Source organism: Oncorhynchus clarkii, chromosome 4, assembly GCF_045791955.1.
Source record: "Oncorhynchus clarkii lewisi isolate Uvic-CL-2024 chromosome 4, UVic_Ocla_1.0, whole genome shotgun sequence".
Lineage (NCBI taxonomy): Eukaryota > Metazoa > Chordata > Actinopteri > Salmoniformes > Salmonidae > Oncorhynchus > Oncorhynchus clarkii.
Window position 1 is genome coordinate 6,650,806 of NC_092150.1, and position 13,888 is coordinate 6,664,693.

Consider the following 13,888-nt stretch of genomic DNA (forward strand, 5'->3'; position numbering starts at 1 on the left):
TGTCCCCTCCTCCCATCTCTGTTACTGTCCCCCGTACCTGTCCCCTCCTCCCATCTCTGTTACTGTCCCCCGTACCTGTCCCCTCCTCCCATCTCTGTTACTGTCCCCCGTACCTGTCCCCTCCTCCCATCTCTGTTACTGTCCCCCGTACCTGTCCCCTCCTCCCATCTCTGTTACTGTCCCCCGTACCTGTCCCCTCCTCCCATCTCTGTTACTGTACCCCGTACCTGTCCCCTCCTCCCATCTCTGTTACTGTACCCCGTACCTGTCCCCTCCTCCCATCTCTGTTACTGTCCCCCGTACCTGTCCCCTCCTCCCATCTCTGTTACTGTCCCCGTACCTGTCCCCTCCTCCCATCTCTGTTACTGTCCCCCGTACCTGTCCCCTCCTCCCATCTCTGTTACTGTCCCCCGTACCTGTCCCCTCCTCCCATCTCTGTTACTGTCCCCCGTACCTGTCCCCTCCTCCCATCTCTGTTACTGTCCCCCGTACCTGTCCCCTCCTCCCATCTCTGTTACTGTCCCCCGTACCTGTCCCCTCCTCCCATCTCTGTTACTGTCCCCCGTACCTGTCCCCTCCTCCCATCTCTGTTACTGTCCCCCGTACCTGTCCCCTCCTCCCATCTCTGTTACTGTCCCCCGTACCTGTCCCCGGCTCCCATCTCTGTTACTGTCCCCCGTACCTGTCCCCTCCTCCCATCTCTGTTACTGTCCCCCGTACCTGTCCCCTCCTCCCATCTCTGTTACTGTCCCCCGTACCTGTCCCCTCCTCCCATCTCTGTTACTGTCCCCCGTACCTGTCCCCTCCTCCCATCTCTGTTACTGTCCCCCGTACCTGTCCCCTCCTCCCATCTCTGTTACTGTCCCCCGTACCTGTCCCCTCCTCCCATCTCTGTTACTGTCCCCCGTACCTGTCCCCTCCTCCCATCTCTGTTACTGTCCCCCGTACCTGTCCCCTCCTCCCATCTCTGTTACTGTCCCCCGTACCTGTCCCCTCCTCCCATCTCTGTTACTGTACCCCGTACCTGTCCCCTCCTCCCATCTCTGTTACTGTCCCCCGTACCTGTCCCCGGCTCCCATCTCTGTTACTGTCCCCCGTACCTGTCCCCTCCTCCCATCTCTGTTACTGTCCCCCGTACCTGTCCCCTCCTCCCATCTCTGTTACTGTCCCCCGTACCTGTCCCCTCCTCCCATCTCTGTTACTGTCCCCCGTACCTGTCCCCTCCTCCCATCTCTGTTACTGTCCCCCGTACCTGTCCCCTCCTCCCATCTCTGTTACTGTACCCCGTACCTGTCCCCTCCTCCCATCTCTGTTACTGTCCCCCGTACCTGTCCCCGGCTCCCATCTCTGGTACTGTCCCCCGTACCTGTCCCCGGCTCCCATCTCTGTTACTGTCCCCCGTACCTGTCCCCTCCTCCCATCTCTGTTACTGTCCCCCGTACCTGTCCCCTTCTCCCATCTCTGTTACTGTCCCCCGTACCTGTCCCCTCCTCCCATCTCTGGTACTGTCCCCCGTACCTGTCCCCGGCTCCCATCTCTGTTACTGTCCCCCGTACCTGTCCCCTCCTCCCATCTCTGTTACTGTCCCCCGTACCTGTCCCCGGCTCCCATCTCTGGTACTGTCCCCCGTACCTGTCCCCGGCTCCCATCTCTGTTACTGTCCCCCGTACCTGTCCCCTCCTCCCATCTCTGTTACTGTCCCCCGTACCTGTCCCCTCCTCCCATCTCTGTTACTGTCCCCCGTACCTGTCCCCTCCTCCCATCTCTGGTACTGTCCCCCGTACCTGTCCCCGGCTCCCATCTCTGTTACTGTCCCCCGTACCTGTCCCCTCCTCCCATCTCTGTTACTGTCCCCCGTACCTGTCCCCTCCTCCCATCTCTGTTACTGTCCCCCAGCTCCGCTTTCAGCTCTCCATCCAGCAGGAACCCTGGGCCCTGTCTGTTCCCTGTCACGTCTGTCCTGTGTCCTGTCCTGGCCATGAATGTGGGGAGAGACCTTACCTATCCAATTGTAATGTTTACTATGCAGAACAAGGGCTGCAGATCAGTTCACTACTGACTGTCTGCTCTCTTCTCGTCTCACTCTCATAGCACTCTCCATAGACACAGAATGACTAGAACGGACATGCCCATTCAAGTCATCGGTCCGTAATGGGTGGACGAGACTGGCGGCCATATTGAGTGCACCCGTTAAATTGCTGTGGTCTGAGGGCCTTTGTTCCTTTCTATGTCATTCTATTTCTACGTCGCTCTTCTTCTCTATGTGGCAGCTAGCCTATAGCAGCTTGCTATGACATGAGACACTCCGGTCCGGTCCAGTCCGGTCCGGTCCGGGTGCAGCTCACAACACAGCTGTGTATTCTGTGTTTGTCTTCCATGGACTTGGTACAGGCCAGTCACTGTCCTACGTGGCCGTCTGACTGTGCCGCTGTACTGTGGCACTGCTAGTGGTTCCTCTCGTTGCTTATTAAGTGATTCTATTGACGTATGTTCGTGTCTACCAAAAAATAACAATGGACAATAATAACGTTGTTTCCGTATAATGACTGTAAAGTAATATTGCCCTCAAAGCATGCTGATTCGTTAAAGCATTTTGGTTCATGTGTTGAACTGCAGCATATCTGGGAAGATGTTACCATTCGGAAGTTTGATAGAGGTTTAATTATCTCTATTTAAATCATGTAAAAAAATGCACGGTTGGTTTTGTTTTTTGTATTTTCTTGGATAGACAAAGTCCCTGTCTTTGATGCCTGGTTTACTGCACAGTGCGTTTCTATTCTGTGGGAGCTGAATGTTAGACATTTATTTATAATATTGCTGGTCTTGAGTTGTGGATGCTAATATGTGAATATGGTGTGTTGATATTACTACAGTTTTAACAAACCACAAAGTGTGTCACAAACATCACTCGTGCCTGTTGGTGCTGCAAATGCTTTGCTGTACATGTAAGAAAATGTTTCTTGTCATTTTTCTCCAGTAATGATTTACCACAACAAACTGAACTGTCTTGTCCCCCAAGGATTTCATTTGGAGGAATGTTGTGATGAGAAAAATATGAAAATATAAATTGCCAAATTCTGGCATTTTCCTCTGTTGATAGCTCTGCAAAGTAGAGGAAACCAACCCAACAGTGACATGTGAGTCCTGTAGGGAACTATACTGTACAGCCACTGGAGGGCAGTGAGTGCACTGGCAAATCTGTTCTTCCATGTACAGAATCGGTTTCCAATTGGCTACTGGAAGCAGAGAATCTGTTTTCTCACTGGCTACTGGAAGCAAATAATCTGTTTTCTCGTTGGCTACTGGAAGCAAAGAATCTGTTTTCTCGTTGGCTACTGGAAGCAGAGAATCTGTTTTCTCATTGGCTACTGGAAGCAGAGAATCTGTTTTCTCACTGGCTACTGGAAGCAGAGAATCTGTTTTCTCATTGGCTACTGGAAGCAGAGAATCTGTTTTCTCATTGGCTACTGGAAGCAGAGAATCTGTTTTCTCATAGGCTACTGGAAGCACTCAGAATGTGGCTGATTGTACATCCCAAATGGCACCCTATTCCCTTGGTAGTGCACTGCTTTTGAACAGGGCCCATAGGGAATAGGGTGCACTACTTTAGAACAGGGCCCATAGGGAATAGGGTGCACTACTTTAGAACAGGGCCCATAGGGAATAGGGTGCACTACTTTAGAACAGGGCCCATAGGGAATAGGGTGCACTACTTTAGAACAGGGCCCATAGGGAATAGGGTGCACTACTTTAGAACAGGGCCCATAGGGAATAGGGTGCACTACTTTAGAACAGGGCCCATAGGGAATAGGGTGCACTACTTTAGAACAGGGCCCATAGGGAATAGGGTGCACTACTTTAGAACAGGGCCCATAGGGAATAGGGTGCACTACTTTAGAACAGGGCCCATAGGGAATAGGGTGCACTACTTTAGAACAGGGCCCATAGGGAATAGGGAAACTGGGTCAGATTAGACATACCAGTGGCTTGGATGTTGTGGGTATCAGAGAGGAACATCCAGGCACTATACTATACATATTTCATACTTTCATGCCAAAATACATTAACAGCTCTCCAAATATCATTTGGTTTTCATTCTTAAATTGAGCTCAAATATTAAATACAGTCAGATTATTACATTCTGTATTGATTGAAAAACAACAACATAAATTAGAGGAATTAGTTTAGTTGTACCCGAGCAAACAATATGAAGTTCTGGGAACGTTCCGCTGAAAGTTAGCGAAAATCATGAGGATTTGAGGACACAATGTAACGTGTCCTAGACTGACTTTTGTGATGCCGCCATTCTTGGTGGTCGATTCTGATATTCTGAAATGTTCTGAAAGATCTGGACTATAGCAGCACGGTTTTGACCCTGAGGATTTCCAGGACAAGCATTTCAGGAGCATGACAGACACATACCATCTGTGAAAGTGCCAGTAGGCTAAGAAAATATAATAATATTTAGCAGGGAAACGAACCCACAATCCTGACATTAAAAGAACCATGCTCTACCAACTGAGTCATACAGGACCACAAGATCACATTCCCTTGTCCAACTAGTTTAAATATTCAATCACACCTTCTCTTTCCTTTTGGATTCGGCACTTTGGAGATATACAAAATATGATAGATTTAGGAAATGGGATTTGACCTAGCCCTGTTTCATTATAAACAACATTATAACTCTGTTTAGAGGTGACCTATCCCTATTTCATTATGAACAACCTCTGTTTAGAGGTGACCTAGCTCTATAGCATTATAAACAACCTCTGTCTAGAGGTGACCTATCCCTATTTCATTATAAACAACAATATAACTCTGTTTAGAGGTGACCTATCCCTATTTCATTATGAACAACTTCTGTTTAGAGGTGACCTAGCTCTATAGCATTATAAACAACCTCTGTCTAGAGGTGACCTATCCCTATTTCATTATAAACAACAATATAACTCTGTTTAGAGGTGACCTATCCCTATTTCATTATGAACAACCTCTGTTTAGAGGTGACCTAGCTCTATAGCATTATAAACAACCTCTGTCTAGAGCTGACCTATCCCTATTTCATTATAAACAACAATATAACTCTGTTTAGAGGTGACCTAGCGCTATTTCATTATGAACAACAATATACCTCTGTCTAGAGGTGACCTAGCCCTATTCCATTATAAACAACCTCTGTCTAGAGGTGACCTAGCCCTATTCCATTATAAACAACCTCTGTCTAGAGGTGACCTAGCCCTATTCCATTATAAACAACCTCTGTCTAGAGGTGACCTAGCCCTATTTCATTATAAACAACCTCTGTCTAGAGGTGACCTAGCCCTATTCCATTATAAACAACATCTGTTTAGAGTTGACCTAGCCCTATTTCATTATAAACAACCTCTGTCTAGAGGTGACCTAGCCCTATTTCATTATAAACAACCTCTGTCTAGAGGTGACCTATCCCTATTTCATTATAAACAACAATATAACTCTGTTTAGAGGTGACCTATCCCTATTTCATTATGAACAACCTCTGTTTAGAGGTGACCTAGCTCTATAGCATTATAAACAACCTCTGTCTAGAGCTGACCTATCCCTATTTCATTATAAACAACAATATAACTCTGTTTAGAGGTGACCTAGCCCTATTTCATTATGAACAACAATATACCTCTGTCTAGAGGTGACCTAGCCCTATTCCATTATAAACAACCTCTGTCTAGAGGTGACCTAGCCCTATTCCATTATAAACAACCTCTGTCTAGAGGTGACCTAGCCCTATTCCATTATAAACAACCTCTGTCTAGAGGTGACCTAGCCCTATTCCATTATAAACAACATCTGTTTAGAGTTGACCTAGCCCTATTTCATTATAAACAACCTCTGTCTAGAGGTGACCTAGCCCTATTCCATTATGAACAAAAGTTGAACTTAGAGAACTTAGAGTCACTGTTACTTTTATTGTAAATTATTTAACTTTTAATTTTTATTGTAAATGATTAAAATCTTACTTTTATTAATTATATTGCACTTTATCGTAAATGATTTAACTAACTTTTATTGTTAATGATTTAACTTTGAATTTATTGTAAATTACTTTAATGTTAAACCGTTATCATTTTCCAATGTACTTTTCTATGTATTGTATATACTGTTTACTTTCTATAAATGTCTTATTTTTTTCCAGTTTACTTTGCAACGTATGTTATTTTCAAATGTATTATTATTATTATTATCTATGATTGTGTATAATATTTTTTTTTAGCAATTCTGAATGCAATCGACCAGCATGACGCTCACCTCTCTGTACCCTGCAATCGAGGCAATGTAACCATAGAAATATAATTACAAGAACAGTATTCCTGTTCATTCTCCCTTGTTCTAATGGGCTTTGTCCCCGAAATCTAGAAATCATATATCTATGAATGTTAAAGAGAAAAAAAAATCCACTTTTTCCTCAGCTGTCCTCTGAATGTTTGGCAGGTGATTTAACTAAGTATCATATTTTCTTAGCTGCTATCAAATAAGACATTCATCTGCTATTTAAAAAATATATATTTTTGCACTCCTGCATTTGCATGACTATGATGCATCAACATTTATAAGTCAGTTGCTTATAAATTAAAGTCAATTAAAGTAAAGAAGCTGTTAATTTATTGTATCAAATGAACAGAGTTGATATTATTATAATCATCCGAAAATAACCCCAATCAGTCAGTACATCCACGAATAGTCAAGAATATTTTTATTTTGTATTTTTTTATACATATCACTGTTGCTATTGTCAGAATAAACTGTCCAACATATCAGTTAAAAACATTATTTGCTCAATATTAATTGATACAGTGCCTTCTGAAAGCATTCTGAAAGCAATTTACTTTTTCCCACATTCTGTTGTGTTACAGCATGAATTAAACATGGATCAAATGTAGATGTTGTGTTACTGATCTACACTCAATACCCCATAATATTCAAAGTGGAATTATGTTTTTAGATTATTTTTTAAAACAAATTAATTAAAAATGTAAATCTGAAATGTCTTGAGTCAATAAGTATTCAACCCATTTATTATGGTAAGCCTAAATAAGTTCAGGAGTCAACATTTGCTTAACAAGTCACATAAGTTGCATGGACTCACCCTGTGTGTAATAACAGTGTTTAACATGATTTATGAATGACTACCTCATCTCTGTACCCCACACATACAATTATCTCTAATTTCCCTCAGTCCAGCAAAGAATTTCAAACATCAATTCAACCACAAAGACCAGGGAGGTTTTCCAATTCCTCGCAAAGAAGGGCTCCTATTGGTCGATGGGTAAAACTATAAAAGCAGACATTGAACATCCCTTTGAGCATGGTGAACTTATTCATTACACTTTGGATGGTGTATCAATACACCCCAGTCACTACAAATATCCACGCTTCCTACAGTTACCTGGAGAGGAAGGAAAACTGCTCAGCGATTTCACCATGAGATCAAAGGTGACTGTAAACAGTTACAGAGTTTAAAGGATGTGGATAAGAGAAAACTGAAGATGGATCAACAACATTGTAGTTAACTCCACAATACTGACCTAAATGACTGAGTGAAAAGAAGGAAGCCTGTACAGAATCAAAAATATGACGAAACATCCTGTTTTCCAGAGTTTGGTGGCACCTTAATTGAGGAGGACAGTCTCGTGGTAATGGCTGGAGCGGAATTGGTGGCACCTTAATTGAGGAGGACAGTCTCGTGGTAATGGCTGGAGCGGAATTGGTGGAATGGCATCGAATACATCAAACACATGGTTTGATGCCATTCCATTTGTTTCGTTCCAGCCATTATAATGAGCCGTCCTCCTCTCAGCAACCTCCACTGATCCTGTTTGCAATAAGGCACTAAATTAAAACTGCAAAAAAATATGGCAAATCCAACACAACACATCACTGAGTATCACTCTTCATATTTTCAAGCAGGGTGATGGCTGCATCATGTTATGGGTATGCTTGTGATCGTTAAGGTCTAGAGAGTGTTTTAGGATAAAAAGAGGCAGAATAGAGCTAAGCAGAGGCAAAATCCTAGAGGAAAACCTGGTTCAGTCTGCTTTCCAACAGACAGTGGAGACAAATTCACCTTTAAGCAGGACAATAACCTAAAACACAAAGCCAAATATACACTGGAGTTGCTTACCGAGACGACATTGAATGTTCCTGTGTGGCCCAGTTATAATTTTGATTTAAATCTGCCTTAATATCTATGGCAACACTTGAAAATGGCTGTATAGCAATGTTTAACAACCAACTTGAAAGAGCTCGAATAATTGAAGCATTTTTTTAAAAGAATAATGTGCAAAAACTGTACTATCCAGCTGTGCAAATCTCTTAGAGACTTACCCAGAAAGACTCACAGCTGTAATCTCTGCCAAAGGTGATTCCAACATGTATTGACTCGGGGGGTGTGAATACATATGTAAATGAGATATTTCTGTATTTCATTTTCAATACATTTGTGAAAAGTGTCTAGAAAACATGTTTTCACGTTGTCATTACTTGCTGACGACTCTGTAAGTACAAGACACAGTCTCATCATACATTTACATATTTTGAGGATTGTTTTGTTTTGGCACTGATTGGCTGAGGAATGGTCAAACATTTTCCCTTCGATGTGATTGGACTGAAAAACACCTTCCCTTCGATGTGGTTGGTCATTTGAAATCTATGCATGTCGTAATCATGACTACAGCATCCATCTTGAACAGTGTCCAAAGGAGATATTAATTATTCGTGTTTTTTTAGTGCTGAGTCTGCATTAAATAGAGCTTACTTGTGTTAAGTCTATAAATCACTGATTAGTGTCTTGGAAAAACATGTCACTATTCTGTCCTACAAAAAAAATAGTTTCTTATTTCATCATGATTGATCGTACATGATGTTTGTCAGTCAAGATAATGGATTGTTGATTGATTGTATAATACCCTGATTGATGTACAAGGCTGATATTTCTTCCCGAGACATATTGTGACGAAGAGCATTTTGTTCGCATTGTGTTTTCATATGTCATCATAATGCTTATTAGTGTTTCTGGGACGGACGCAACGAAACCTTCCTTGGTTGAAGCTTAAGGCCTAGATCCAATCAGACCAAGAGTTAACGGCCGATAGCCAACACCCGCATAGCCGATGTTTCGGAGGTGTCGCTGTAAAGCTGAATTTGAGATGAATTTCCACGATGCGGATTAAACAAAGCCCTAAAACTGTCAATTGGAATCTGGGTGGAAATATTGTTTTTGTTGATATTATTTTAGAACTCACCTGGTTAAAAAAATATTAATAAAAATATATAAATACAAAGATCAAATAATCTGGTGGGTCACATGGAAAGCACATAAAAAAATATATTTTTGCACCTTCAGGGGGACGGTTTCCAGGACACAGATTATTAAGACTAGTCCTGGACTAAATACCAAGATCAATGGAGAATCTCCATAAAACTATGGATTAGGATTAGTCTTAATCTGTTTTAGTCTTAAACCCTGAAACGGACCCTAAAGGTGTTTGATGAGGAAGCACAGTAGACCATAGATTTACTATCTACACGATGTCATCCGTTTTTCTAACATGAGGTATGTCAATACTGCACACTGTTATCACCTCACCCCTATGGAAAAGCATACCAGAATATGTACAAAGAAAATGATCGTGTGATGTAACATAATCAGATTTGGATATCACCCTTTTTCTGTAATAAATCATGGCTCTTTTAAATCAACTGCTTCTCGGGATGTTATTATGTGTTACTTCATATTCACACACCTCATTTTGCACTCTAGGTGCTTGGAGTACAAAGTCAACGAAGCAAATGAAAAGAATTGGCTCTGTGGCACTCTTCATTACTTTTTGTTTTACAGAGTGAACTAGACTGGTGGTGAGTAGAAGACAGAAGTCACTGCTCTTATCATGTAGTCACTAATCATCTTTGTTTTAATAGAGTGAACTAGACTGGTGGTGAGTAGAAGACAGAAGTCACTGCTCTTATCATGTAGTCACTAATCATCTTTGTTTTAATAGAGTGAACTAGACTGGTGGTGAGTAGAAGACAGAAGTCACTGCTCTTATCATGTAGTCACTAATCATCTTTGTTTTAATAGAGTAAACTAGACTGGTGGTGAGTAGAAGACAGAAGTCACTGCTCTTATCATGTAGTCACTAATCATCTTTGTTTTAATAGAGTGAACTAGACTGGTGGTGAGTAGAAGACAGAAGTTACTGCTCTTATCATGTAGTCACTAATTATCTTTGTTTTAATAGAGTGAACTAGACTGGTGGTGAGTAGGAGACGAGAGTTACTGCTCTTATCACGTAGTCACTAATCATCTTTGTTTTAATAGAGTGAACTAGACTGGTGGTGAGTAGAAGACAGAAGTTACTGCTCTTATCATGTAGTCACTAATCATCTTTGTTTTAATAGAGTGAACTAGACTGGTGGTGAGTAGAAGACAGAAGTTACTGCTCTTATCATGTAGTCACTAATCATCTTTGTTTTAATAGAGTGAACTAGACTGGTGGTGAGTAGGAGACGAGAGTTACTGCTCTTATCATGTAGTCACTAAACATCTTTGTTTTAATAGAGTGAACTAGACTGGTGGTGAGTAGGAGACAAGAGTTACTGCTCTTATCACGTAGTCATTAATCATCTTTGTTTTAATAAGGTTAGGGAAAGGGTTAGCTAAAAGGATTACGGTTAGGGGAAGGGTTAAGATTAGGAGAAGGGTTAGCTAACAGGGTTAAGGTTAGGGGAAGGGTTAAGATTAGAAGAAGGGTTAGCTAACAGGGTTAGGGTTATAAGAAGGGTTAGCTAACAGGGTTAAGGTTAGTGGAAGGGTTAAGATTAGGAGAAGGGTTAGCTAACAGGGTTAGGGTTATAAGAAGGGTTAGCTAACAGGGTTAAGGTTAGTGGAAGGGTTAAGATTAGGAGAAGGGTTAGCTAACAGGGTTAGGGTTATAAGAAGGGTTAGCTAACAGGGTAAGGGTTATAAGAAGGGTTAGCTAACCGGGTTAAGGTTAGTGGAAGGGTTAACGTTAGGAGAAGGGTTAGCTAACAGGGTAAGGGTTATAAGAAGGGTTAACTAACCGGGTGAAGGTTAGGGTTATGAGAAGGGTTAGCTAACAAGGTTAGGGTTATGAGAAGGGTTAGCTAACAGGGTTAGGGTTATGAGAAGGGTTAGCTAACAGGGTTAGGAGAAGGGTTAGCTAACAGGGCTAGGGTTATGAGAAGGGTTAACTAAACGGGTTAAGGTTAGTGGAAGGGGTAGCTAAATGGGTTAATGTTAGGAGAAGGGTTATGCTATGCTATGTAGTTGCAAAGTAGCAAGCTGTTCAAATGTTGTCTGTGATGAGGTTCGAACTCACAACTTTTGTTTTGCTAGATGCTGGCATTATCTGCCTACCCATCCACCACGACTAGCCATTAAATAACCATCTGTACGTTTACTATGTCAGTTCTAGTCAATGAGACCGGGCTGGATATACTGACCACAAGTTAGACCCACTGCAGTAAATACATGGCAGACTTTCCTTCCCAGGTCATTCAATAATGAGTTAATTATTAACGGTGTGGTTCTCACTGATGCTGTACATATAATCAATGGTTGTCTAAATGGCCTTTGTGTGATTGTAAAGTACCACATGCATTGCCTAGTATATTAAATGGCAGTTCTAGTTGAATCATTCCATCCATTTGTGTTGGACTATTTATTTTACTAGGCAAGTCAGTTAAAAACAAATTCTTATTTTCAATGACGGCCTAGGAACAGTGGGTTAACTGCCTGTTCAGGGGCAGAACGACAGATTTGTACCTTGTCAGCTCTGGGATTTAAACTTGCAACCTTCCGGTTACTAGCCCAACATTCTAACCACTAGGCTACCCTGCCTCCCATGTTTTGGACTATAACTAGACAGGGAATGTAATGGCACAAATGCCCTGTTTATACCTGCCACTAACACGCCGTGTCCTTCCTCCTGATCCTGTCCGTTTACACTTACAAGATCTGAATGAAATCGGATCACAATGCGTCTTTTCATCATCTACACCGGTCTATAAAGGTGGGCACAATCAGAATGTGGACATAGAACCAGGTTTAAACGGGGTTAGGGAGTACTGGAACCACAGTGGGTCATAACTCAGAGGTTTAGACCACTTTCCCTGTTATCAGACGGCAGCCAATGATCCTGCTATCTCTGATCTCATCCTGTCGATGAATGTCTCTCCCAAGGTGGCTGCGCTGCACTGCAGACCAACGAGATACAACGAGATAGAGATACAACGACATACAACGAGATACAACGAGATACTCTGAGTGGACAAAATATTAGGAACATTCCATAACAGACTGACCAGGTGACTCCAGGTGACTCCAGGTGACTCCAGGTGAATCCAGGTGAAAGATATGATCCCTTATTGATGTCACCTGTTCAATCCACTTCAATCAGTGTAGATGAAGGGGGAGGAGACAGGTTAAAGAAGGATTTATTAGCCTTGAGACATGGATTGTGTATGTGTGCCATTCAGAGGGTGAGATAATTGAGACATGGATTGTGTATGTGTGCCATTCAGAGGGTGAGATAATTGAGACATGGATTGTGTATGTGTGCCATTCAGAGGGTGAGATAATTGAGACATGGATTGTGTATGTGTGCCATTCAGAGGGTGAGATAATTGAGACATGGATTGTGTATGTGTGCCATTCAGAGGGTGAGATAATTGAGACATGGATTGTGTATGTGTGCCATTCAGAGGGTGAGATAATTGAGACATGGATTGTGTATGTGTGCCATTCAGAGGGTGAGATAATTGAGACATGGATTGTGTATGTGTGCCATTCAGAGGGTGAGATAATTGAGACATGGATTGTGTATGTGTGCCATTCAGAGGGTGAGATAATTGAGACATGGATTGTGTATGTGTGCCATTCAGAGGGTGAGATAATTGAGACATGGATTGTGTATGTGTGCCATTCAGAGGGTGAGATAATTGAGACATGGATTGTGTATGTGTGCCATTCAGAGGGTGAGATAATTGAGACATGGATTGTGTATGTGTGCCATTCAGAGGGTGAGATAATTGAGACATGGATTGTGTATGTGTGCCATTCAGAGGGTGAGATAATTGAGACATGGATTGTGTATGTGTGCCATTCAGAGGGTGAGATAATTGAGACATGGATTGTGTATGTGTGCCATTCAGAGGGTGAGATAATTGAGACATGGATTGTGTATGTGTGCCATTCAGAGGGTGAGATAATTGAGACATGGATTGTGTATGTGTGCCATTCAGAGGGTGAGATAATTGAGACATGGATTGTGTATGTGTGCCATTCAGAGGGTGAGATAATTGAGACATGGATTGTGTATGTGTGCCATTCAGAGGGTGAGATAATTGAGACATGGATTGTGTATGTGTGCCATTCAGAGGGTGAGATAATTGAGACATGGATTGTGTATGTGTGCCATTCAGAGGGTGAATGGGCAAGACAAAATATTTAAGTGCCTTTGAACAGGGTATGGTAGTAGGTGCCAGGAGCACCGGTTTGAGTCAAGAACTGAAACCCTCCTGGGTATTTCATGCTCAATAGTTTCCTGTGTATCAAGAATGGTCAAACCACCCAAAGGACATTCAGCCAACTTGACACAACTGTGGGAAGCACTGGAGTCAACAAGGGCCAGCATCCCTGTGGAAGGCTTTCGACACCTTGTAGAGTCCCAAGCCCTGACAAATTGAGGCTGTTCACTGGGCAGAAAAAGGGGTGTGCAACTCAAAATTAGGAAGGTGTTCCAAATGTTTTGTGCATTTAGTGTATCATACTAGACAACACATCTCATCTAAAAACACTGACCCCTAGTGGTCTGATAATTGACTTTGA